This window comes from Lolium perenne, chromosome 3 (genome assembly GCF_019359855.2).
Source record: "Lolium perenne isolate Kyuss_39 chromosome 3, Kyuss_2.0, whole genome shotgun sequence".
Lineage (NCBI taxonomy): Eukaryota > Viridiplantae > Streptophyta > Magnoliopsida > Poales > Poaceae > Lolium > Lolium perenne.
In genome coordinates this window covers 343873582-343884709 of record NC_067246.2, presented here as the reverse complement: position 1 = coordinate 343884709, position 11128 = coordinate 343873582, and the positions used below count along the sequence as shown (strand labels likewise).

The 11128-nt window shown below is 43.0% G+C and overlaps 1 long non-coding RNA gene and 1 pseudogene across 7 annotated transcripts; one reads left to right on the top strand and one right to left on the bottom strand.

The window, feature by feature from the left end:
• The first annotated feature begins 322 nt into the window (after positions 1-322).
• LOC139838312 (uncharacterized) lies at positions 323-3376 on the top strand (annotated as a pseudogene).
• Positions 3377-6610: 3234 nt separating this feature from the next.
• On the bottom strand, positions 6611-10269 carry LOC127346066 (uncharacterized). 7 transcript variants are annotated; one of them, XR_011756467.1, is made up of 3 exons: positions 9784-10267; positions 7110-8904; positions 6611-6957 (listed from the first exon to the last, which is right to left on the bottom strand). It is a non-coding gene; the product is annotated as an uncharacterized lncRNA (long non-coding RNA). The 7 variants fall into 7 exon arrangements; XR_011756470.1 differs by having other exon boundaries at positions 7110-8312; positions 8688-10266; XR_011756466.1 differs by having other exon boundaries at positions 7110-8883; positions 9784-10266.
• Between the last annotated feature and the right edge of the window lie 859 nt (positions 10270-11128).

Genomic DNA, 11128 nt, shown 5'->3' with positions numbered 1-11128 from the left:
TACTTATATAATGCAGATGAACCGGCAATGGATGTACGATGACTGACGCTCTATCGAGTTCATTAATGGCCTGCATTATTTTATCGGTGTGGCTGAGGCAAACAAGCGGAATGGTTTTATGTGTTGTCTATGTGGTGTCTGTAAGAATAAGAAGGATTACTCTTCCTCAAAAATCCTTCACACCCACCAGTTTCGGTCCGATTTCATGCCCGGCTATAATTGTTGGACCAAGCATGGAGAAAGAGGGGTTATAATGGAAGACAATGAAGAAGAAGAGGATGATGACAACTACCCTAGGTTCCCTGAATACGGTGATACTTCAATGGGGGAAGCTGAAGAAGAGGCATCAGATGAGCCCGTTGATGATCTTCGTCGGGCCATTGTTGATGCAGAGAGAGACTGCAAAAGTGAAAAGGAGAAGTTGAAGTTGAAGCGCATGCTGGAGGATCACAAAAAATTGTTGTACCCAAATTGCGAAGATGGCAATAAAAAGCTGGGTAGCACACTGGAATTGCTGCAATGGAAGACAGAGAATGGTGTATCTGACAAGGGATTTGGGAAGTTACTGAAAATGATAAAGAAGATGCTTCTAAAGGATAACGAATTGCCCTCCAGTACGTACGAATCAAAGAAGGTTGTATGCCCTCTAGGATTAGAGGTGCAGAAGATACATGCATACCCTAATGACTGCATCCTCTACCGCGGTGATGAGTATGAGAATTTGAATGCATGCCCGGTATGCGGTGCATTGCGTTATAAGATCAGCCGAGATGACCCTGGTAATATTGAGGGCGAGAGCCCCAGGAAGAGGGTTCCTGCCAAGGTGATGTGGTATGCTCCTATAATACCACGATTGAAACGTTTGTTCACAAACAAAGAGCATGCCAAGTTGTTGCGATGGCACAAAGAAGACCGTAAGAAAGACGCGATGTTGAGACACCTCGCTAATGGGTCGCAGTGGAGAAAAATCGAGAGAGAGTTCCCGGACATTGTAGATGACGCAAGGAACTTAAGGTTTGGTCTAAATACAGATGGCGTGAATCCTTTTGGGGAGCAGAGCTGCAGTCATAGCACCTGGCCAGTGACTCTATGTATCTATAACCTTCCTCCTTGGTTGTGCACGAAGCGGAAGTTCATTATGATGCCAGTGCTCATCCAATGCCCGAAGCAACCCGGCAACGACATTGATGTATACCTAAGGCCATTAATTGAAGAACTTTTATAGTTGTGGCACAAAAAATGTGTACGTGTGTGGGATGAGCACAAACAGGAGAAATTTGACCTACGAGCGTTGTTGTTAACCATCAATGATTGGCCTACTCTTTGTAACCTTTCAGGACAGACAAACAAGGGATACAATGCATGGACGCACTGTTTATGTGAGACTGAAAGTATATATTTGGATAAATGTAAGAAGCTGATGTATCCGGGGAATTGTCGATTTCTTCTGATCAGGCATCCTGTAAGAAGTAAAGGCAAGCATTTCAAAGGTGAGGCAGATCACGGGAGGAAGCCTATCCACCGTACTGGTGATGATGTATTTGGTATGGTCAAGGATTTAAAAGTAATCTTTGGAAAGGGTCCTGGCAGACAATCTGTTCTGAATGACGCCAACGGACACGCGCCCATGTGGAAGAAGAAATCTATATTTTGGGAGCTACCCTATTGGAAAGTCCTAGAGGTCCGCTCTCTAATCGACGTGATGCACCTGACGAAGAATCTTTGCGTGAACCTGCTAGGCTTCATGGGCGTGTATGGGAAGACAAAAGATACACCGGAAACACGGCAGTACCAGCAACGTATGAAAGAACGAGATGGCCTGCATCCAGAGAAGACGGATAAAGGATGTCATTACTTAAGTCCTGCCAGATACGTTCTTTCCAAAACAGAGAAAGAAATCTTTTTTGAATGCCTGAACAGTATCAAGGTCATATCTGACTTCTCGTCGAATATAAAGGGAATAATAAATATGGGAGAGACAAAATTCCAAAACCTAAAGTCTCATGACTGCCACATGCTTATGACGCAATTGCTTCCGGTCGCATTGAGGGGGCTTCTACCGCAAAATATTTCAGTACCCATTGTGAAGCTATGTGCATTACTCAATGCAATTTCTCAGAAGGTAATCGATCCAGAAATTCTACAAAGGTTACAGAATGATGTGATCCAATGTCTTGTTAGTTTTGAGTTGGTGTTCCCACCATATTTCTTCAATATTATGACGCATCTCCTAGTTCACCTAGTCGAAGAGATTAGCATTCTCGGTCCTGTATTTCCACCCAATATGTTCCCCTTTGAGAGGTTCATGGGAGTTTTAAAGAAATATGTTCATAACCGTGCTAGGCCAGAAGGAAGCATCTCCAAGGGCTATGGAACAGAGGAGGTTATTGAGTTTTGTGTTGACTCTATTCCTGACCATAAGCCAATTGGTGTTCCTCAATAACGGCATGCGGGGAGACTGAGTGGAAAAGGCACGCTAGGAAAGAAAGCAATAATAAGTATGGACATGCATTCTTTCACTCAAGCACACTACACAGTTCTACAAAATTTCACCTTGGTGGCTCCATATATCAAGGAACACATGAATATTGTACGCTCCAAAAAACCGGGGTAGTCTGACTCCTGGGTTACACATGCACACATGGCGACTTTCGGTGGTTGGTTGCAAACACATCTCATGAATAACACCACCGTTGGAGATCAGTTGTACTTGTTGGCCAGGTCACCATCTTTGACTATATTGACTTTCCAAGGGTACGAGAAAAATGGGAATACATTTTACACGATCGCCCAAGATAAAAAGAGCACCAACCAAAACAGTGGTGTTCGCATTGATACAACAAACGACAATGAGCAAAAGGACGCATATTATGGTTACATAGAGGAGATATGGGAACTTGACTATGGACCTTCTTTTAAGGTCCCTTGGTTTCAGTGCAAATGGGTCAAGCTGACAGGAGGCGGGGTAAAGGTAGACCAGCAGTACGGAATGACAACAGTGGATCTCAATAATTTTGGGTACAGAGACGAACCATTCGGCCTAGCCAATGATGTGGATCAGGTTTTCTATGTGAAGGATATGTCTACCAAACCGAAAAAAAGAAAAAAAATAAGCAAACGGATACATCATATGATGAGCCAAAGTGCCACATAGTTCTTTCAGGAAAAAAACATCGTGAGAGTGGAGGACAAAACAGACATGTCAAAAGATTATAATAAGTTTAATGAAATTCTGCCCTTCACAGTGAACACTGACCCAAGCATCCTGTTAAATAATGAAGATACTCCATGGTTACGGCACGATCATAAGCAAGGGACATACGTGAAGAAAAGGTTTTATACCCCAACACTAAATGGGGATGTTGGTGATGTGTAATAATGTATTAAACCTTTTATGTAACTGGCGTTCTAAAAACTCAGAAGAAAACCTTAATGTAATGTATTACCCCAACACTAAAGTTTATGAATTTAGTGCAATTAATTTATATAAAAAATGATTTTTGGTTCTGGTTCTATGAGACAGAGGACTCCATTTGCAACCAAGTAGTGATTTCTATTTTAAAAACCTTTATTTATTTTAGAAATTTACTAATTATTGAATTTCTTGGAATTTTGGATAAATAAAAGACTTAGTTAAGAATTATATTATATTTTTATTGGATAGAGATTATTTTTTGAACAGTTTGATATATTATTTGTATTTTTATGATTTGAAAAGAATTTTCTATGAATTTGTAAAGTTTGTCACATTTTCTGATTTGAAATGAATTTTCTATGAATTTGTCTAAAAGCCCATTTACTCCCTGTTGGTTGCATCCACCAACCGGGACTAAAGGACCTTTAGTTCCGGTTCGTGGTACCGCTCAGGACTAAAGGGTCGCGATACATAACCCACGCCTGCTCCCCCCCCCCCCCCCGATCGACATCGCCGCCGCCATTCATCGCGAATAGAAGGACGAACCACCTCCAGACCTCACCGTCGCCACGCCAATTCCGGCCACCCCCTCATCATCCGCGAGCACTAGCAAACAAGCCTCGGCTTCCTCTTCCTCCCTGACCAAGCAGTCCGTCCAGGCGCGACTGAAATCGACCGCCCGACAGTGCCCCTTTCTTGGTCCCCGCAGGTCCTCACCGCCGACGATCCTCCGGCACCCCCGCGTCGTTCCGCCGCCACCTCCGGGTTCCCCTCCTTGCGACGCATCCTCTGGCGCCCTCCCAAGCCCCTGGTCGGCGCCCCTGCAGTTAATTTCATATTTAGGGTTAGGGTAATTTTTAGGGTAAATTTTTTAAATTTCTTTTATTTTAATTTCTATTAATTAGATTTATTTAGCTAGGTAAACTAACTAATTGATTTAGCATAGAATTGGTTATAGAATTGATTTAGCATAGATTTATTTATAGTACATGATTTTTTCTTATTTGATTTAGCATAGAATTAGAATTTAGCATAGAATTTAGAAAAAGAATAGAATTTAGAAAGAAATAAAAGATAACTTAGAATAAAGTAAACTGTAAAAAAGAAAAATGAGAAACAAATATAATTTAGTGAATATAATTAATTAAATTTTATTCAATTGAGTTTAGTGAATTTAGTGAATTTAGAAATAATTTAGAAATAGAATTAGTAGAAATATTTGTCAATTGAGTTAGCATTATTTGTCAAGTTAGTTAGGTCAATTTACTTAGGTCAATTTATTTAGATCAATATAGTTAGAATTAATATAAATGGAAATATGGAATCTAGATACTATATTGTTTTATCTTTCTTCTGGATTAGTTAAGCTATGGACCGCGGCAGAGACAATGAAGAAGAGGCATTGTTAAATATTATAGCCGGCGGAGAAGATGATGGCTCACAATTTATGAACGACTCCGGTGAGGGAATGGAGCTAGTCCGAAGAGACGAATGGGAAACAAACAATCATGATGAAGAAAATGTTGGATCCTTAACAAAATCCGGCGAGGTATATTAATTAAGCCTCTGGTGACGCGCTATTTGACCCCCTGGGGGCAGAATATTATTCTGCACCCCGTCGGACCAGACTGCAGCCGCACCAACTAGCCCCTACGACGCGCTGCACCAGCCCGCACGCTAGGCGAAGTAAAATTACGACGCATGCGACATAAAAAAATGCTGAGGCTGAGCGTGAGCCCGCCCGCGCAACCGCAAGAACCGTGACGTTGCATGCGACATAAAATAGCTTCTCGTGCAATGTAAAAAAAAACGTAGGGCTAGTGTAACTAGAAGCCCATATCATCGAGTCAGCTTAAATTAATATATATGCATGATCCGGGTGAGCTATTTCTGGCAACGTAAGACTAGAACATCTCCATTAATTTATCCCGTGAGAGTCCATAACATAAGATATATTTCTTTTAAAAAAACAACTTTAGAACTAATGGATGCTGATCCAATGTAACACCGCTAACGCAGTTGTAAAAAAATACCTGAAATCTTATGGGCGGGTGTGTGCCAGACGGATGTCCTGGGCACATGCACTAGGCGACAGGAGGTTGCGGTCCGGCTGGTAGGCTAGCTCATGTCAGCTTTCGTTTTTTAAAAAACTATAACTTTTGAACCGTGCGGTGAAATTATAATTTGTTTTCACTTCTAAAATCCCCACGACGAGAGCTTCGAAACTAGACCACATTTTCATATGTTTCGACGAATTTTTTTTCAAGCAACTTTGTTACGCAACAGAGCAATTTTATTATGCAACAAAACAACTTTAGTGTGCGACATAGCAACTTTGGTGTGCAACGAACATATACACTTTTTGGTACACGAAGGCACAACTTTTGTGCCCGAAAATAATTTTGGTGTCCATTGAAGAAATTTCAATGCGTGACGAAGCAAATTAAGTGCCCTGCACAACAACATTGGTGCCTGGCGACACAATTCTCGAACCGAGCAACTTTGGTGCCTGACCGAGCAAATTTAGTTTCCTGTAGAGCAACTTTGGTACTCGACAGAGCAAATTTGATTTGTGATGGCCCAACTTTGGGGTCCAGCGAAGCAACTTTAGTACCCACCGAATAAATTTTGATGGATGGCTGAGCAACTTTGGCGTCTAGCGATGCAACTTTCGTTGTGAATGTAGATTTACGTTGTGCAGTAAAGTTGCTTCGCCCCACACTAAAGTTGCATAATCTTGCATTATAATTGCTTTGTCGCATGTAAAAGTTGCTTTAAAAAAACTACATCAAAATACATAGAAATGAGATCTAGTTTTGAAGAGCTCGTCGCAAGAAATTCAAAAGTGAAAGCGGATCCTAATTTCGACATCTGGTGTAAAAGTTATATGATTTTAAGCATTTGAAAAGAAAAATTAATGTGCATGATGTCATTGTAGTGCATGTGCTACAATCAGTGAATGTCTAGCTATAAATGGTATGTGTTCACACTGACAAAGGTAGCATGTTCCTTTTTTAGTCGCCCGCTCATATGCACTAATAGGCATGCGGCCGCCCGCTAGACTAATCCAAAAAAATATCCAGCCTGATTACACACACTTCAAAAATAGTATCATACGAAGGCTTAATGTGCCTGCAAAATCGATCCATGGCCTAATGCGCTGTAAAGTCATAATCCTGCTGTGCATTCAAAATCTAGCAACTCACGACAGCTAGTGTATGAGAGATTTAGTAAGAAAGGAATACACATAATATTTGCGTAGACTCAATAATTACATGTGAAGCCTAGTGTATACACACAATTCAAATAAGGGATAATTATAGCTCATGCATGAGACATGATAATCCTTGACAAAAGAAGCTATATAATGTCGTCGATGCTGACTTTATGTCGCTTCATTTGATGTTCAGAGAGGAAGCCACACAACAGGCACTGGGTCAAATAGAGTGGTATATATGTATCCTTGTTTCTTCCATGCCAAGAAGGCAACAAGATCACCGAGAAGGCACAATCTGGAACAGCGATATGCTTTTCCAAGAGTGCTGCACAAGGAAAAAGGTAACACGTCACGTACCTGATGTATCTTAAATGTTGAAACTTAAATAAATTTCTGCTGTGATAAAATTTATCTTCTTCATTATAGAAAGAGTCATCCCATAAGCTGTTATATTTTATTTACAGAGGAGAATATTACCTAGAAAGAGCAAAGACCAAGTGGTACCAACCACAGCGGCCACTGCCAACTTAGCGTGACTACTGAAGGGAACTTGCCTTAATATATTCAGCTCATCAGGTTTCTGGCATTGAACACCTGAGAAATCAATACAATTGACAATACGTAATTAAAATTACAAGATGCAGAGATTACACTATATTATTTAAACTGGGAGACCTAAAAAGGATACCATATGCAGAGATTGCCAAAATATTTAAATACACCAATACATGGGAGCTAGCTACTCCTGAACTACAAAAATCACAATCTAAGCTTCCAATCACGAATAAAGGGATCGATAAAATATGTACAGAGAGAGACAGATGATTTCGTTCTTTATAACCAAATAGATGGTGCTATATTCTATCAAGTTAGCACTTCCGCTCCCTGAGAATGTAATGCATAATTTTATATCAAGAACAATGAATCACATGTGGCCAAAGAATATACTAAATAATAAAATTCAACCTACTTCAAAAGCAAAAAAGACTAATGTTATAATCCCCTAATGTGTACTCTTCTTGCCACTTGCTATTCGACAAATCCATGTAAAGCAACCTTCTTTGGACTACATGGCATTCATCCTCTTCCTATCAAGCACTACCATGTACTATCAGGCCCAGTGTGCTTCTTCTTTTATTTTAGTTTAACAGATGGAATACAACTTGACCTGCTAGAAAATAAGTAGTCCAAAGTAATATTTTATTATGTACAGCAGCAACCAAAGTTTAGCGGTGATGTAAACTGCAAATTATCACTCAATATCTGCATCAAGAAATAGGATCCAAAACGCATACCCAGTTCAAATAAATGTTCAGAATACGAAATTTTTTGGATGCCAAGCTTAACCAAGGTGAAATGATCGATGCTCTGTAACATGTACTTCATATTTACAAGATTTGTCCCCAGTCCCCCATCTAGCATCCACTCTACTTGACAAACAAAATTAAAGAGAAAGCATTGTACACCATTACCGTACATTTACCAGGTTAAAAGAGCCGACAAGGGAGGAAAGGGTGGCTCGCGTACTTAAAGTCGAAGTCTCCACCACTGTAGTTCGTCCGCCGTGAAACGACCAAACAGCAGTGCTGAGTCTGCCGGCCGTTCAGCACCATACCGATACCGATGCCGATGCCACCCGCAGTCACCACGGCAGTGATTATAAAATTTCTCTTGAGCTTTCTTGCATGCCACAACCACACACGAGAATCAGCTAAAAGTACAAATAAGTTTTTTTTTTGTACGGAAGCAAACATAATAAACGGATTTGTTTAGTTATCTCAACCACCATATCGGAATAAATATACATCAGAAAACACAAAATTTACATCTTAATTAACTTCACATTCACCTCTATTTATTATGCAAAATGACAAGATGCTTTCCACTTAAAAACTGAAACTACCACACGTAGCAACATAGAAAATTTCTAAAGAACAAAATTTATTAGTGATAAATCTGAGACCTAATTAGAACTTCCCATATTAAGATGCAAGGATCAAAAGTAACAAGTAGTGGGACTGCGGTAGAAAGAAGTGTGAAACATGAAAAAATTACTGGAGGAGAGCAGAGTAGTTTAAAGCTGCTTTGCGAGTGGCGCTAAGAGACACCGACATTGGAGCTGTTGCCTGCTACTGCTGCTCACTCTTCGTGCGCAGCGTGCCGGCACCTATGAGGAGACTTCGACAGCGATCAAAGCTGCAGTGCTGCAGCTAGCTCACCATGCCGAGTGCCTACGCTGGCTAACGCGAGCCTGCGACAATTGGCAAGGATTCTGATAAAGAACGTGTCAGGCACAAGCAATAATTCTTCGCAGAACTATTGAATGAAATTCAGAGCCTGCATCTTCTTTTATCCCAGATTTCTCCTAAAGAATATAACTACTACTCTATAATAGTGATTCCCAACCATGCACTAAAACAAACACCCCTGTGATATCACATTCCCATCTGCCTAGCTACAATCACAAAGATAGTAACCAAAAAAGCACATACCCATCTGGTTTATGCTACGGAACAATAGCAAGTAATAACCTGAATGAACAATCAAGATTGATGTTATACAAGATTACTCCTGGTTTGAGGGCAGGCTAAACTAAAAATGCAGCAAAGACGGACAGGCTGGGTGAGGATCAGTACGAATCCACCTCATTGCAACTGAAATAATTTAACTCAAATTTTCAGCTCCTTCAACATTCGGCTATTGAAACTATAACAAGAAAATTATGTGATGTATTGCATCTGGAGTGAGCAGAGATTCGGGAGCTGTACCAAGGAATATGCATGGTTTGAACAAAATAACAACGAAGGCACTCAAGGCAGGGAAATTATATTCGTGCAAGAATTATCCTACACTGTCATATATGAGCAGATATATGACAAGCACATGCTAGAAATATCCTACACATTCGTTATCACCACAAAGTAGATTGCTCCAGTGACATGTTTGTACTCCCCCTCTGTGACAACAAGAAACCAATTGAACCTACCAAAAACGCATCAAACCTACCGTGCAAAATATCACTAAACTTCAGGCTAAAAAAGGTGGCATCACTTCCAAATCTAAACAAACTGAACCAGGTACGAACAAACAAAATTCGATCCAATGGATCGGGAACGATATGAAGGTAAGAGCAGGGGGCAAGTCCGATCACCTCAACGCTTGCACTCCTGGGTCGAACTTGGATTCTTGAGCTACCTACTACGGTGGCCGTCCGGCTCGATGGTGGAATTCGGTACGGGTTGCCTCGGCCACGGACAGTGTTGGGCCTTGGTGGGGGAGGAACGCTGGCGACGGAGCCGGCCGATGCTGATTCCGACCTCAGCCAACACCCACCCCTCTACCCGACAACCATGCCGAAGCCGTCTGCAGCGCCGCCGGAAACCACCCTCTACACCATTGCCGCCGATCCAGCCGGCCGACCAAGGCGCTGCTGACTCCAGCCATCGACGACGTCGGAGCCGAGGACACCGAGCCGGAGCAGAAAATAGCCGCCGCTCACCCGCTCGTCGCTCGCCGCCGGCCGCTGCGATTTGTCCGAACCGCTCGCCGCTGAGTGCGCTCGACTGAAAAGCAGGGGAACAAAAATAGGTGACGCAGTTAGTGGTCAGCTTGCCAAACCCCACGACCAATCTGCGAAAAGAAACCGTCCAGAAAAAAACCGCCCAGTTTGACACGCGCGGGCCCGCGCGAACCTCCATCCGACGCGCGAAAAAGGGGCGTGCGCTAATTTTTTTTACCGCGCCCACGCTTTTGCGCTATCCCGCGCGGGAAACTTGGCGCTTCGGCTGGCGCGCGCGCTATAAAACGCCACGCGGGCGTGCACCCAACCGTCCGGAAACTTCAGTTGCTCCGCGTGTCGCTCCGCCTCCGCCTCGAGTGGGCGCGGCAGTTCCCGGAGGACATCGCCGCGATGGAGACGTTCTACGCGCAGAAGGAGGAGCAGAAGGCGGCGGCGGCGAAGAAGAAGGCGGACCGCGAGAAGCGCCGGGCGGAGTCGGCGGCGAGGAAGGCGGAGAGGGCGGAGAAGGCGGCGAGGAGGGCGAAGAGGGCGGAGGAGAAGAAAAACGGCGCCGGGCCGTCGACGATCATCATCTCCTCCTCCTCCTTCGAGTGGACAACTACTCCGGTGTCCGACACTACTCCGAGCAGCCACTCGTCGGACTTCGATTGGGACTCGGAGTAGATTTTAGGATAGTTTAAATAAAATGTCGCTGTACCGTCGAACTTTTAATATATTTCGTAATTTCCAGTTAATTTTTCGTGTTTTGTTTGATTTTTTTCGAACCAAAAACGATCAAACTAGCCGTCCGCGCCGTGCCGCGCGCTGCATAATGGCGCATCCGGCGGAGGACCACTTTTTCCGCCCGAGCACGCGCCGCAAAATGCCGCATCCGGCGGGGCAACTTTCAGCGCTACGCGCGTTATCAGTTTACAGCGCGGCCGAAACGAGTTTTAGCGCGCCGACTTTTGCCGCGCCTGTTGGAGATGCTCAAAAA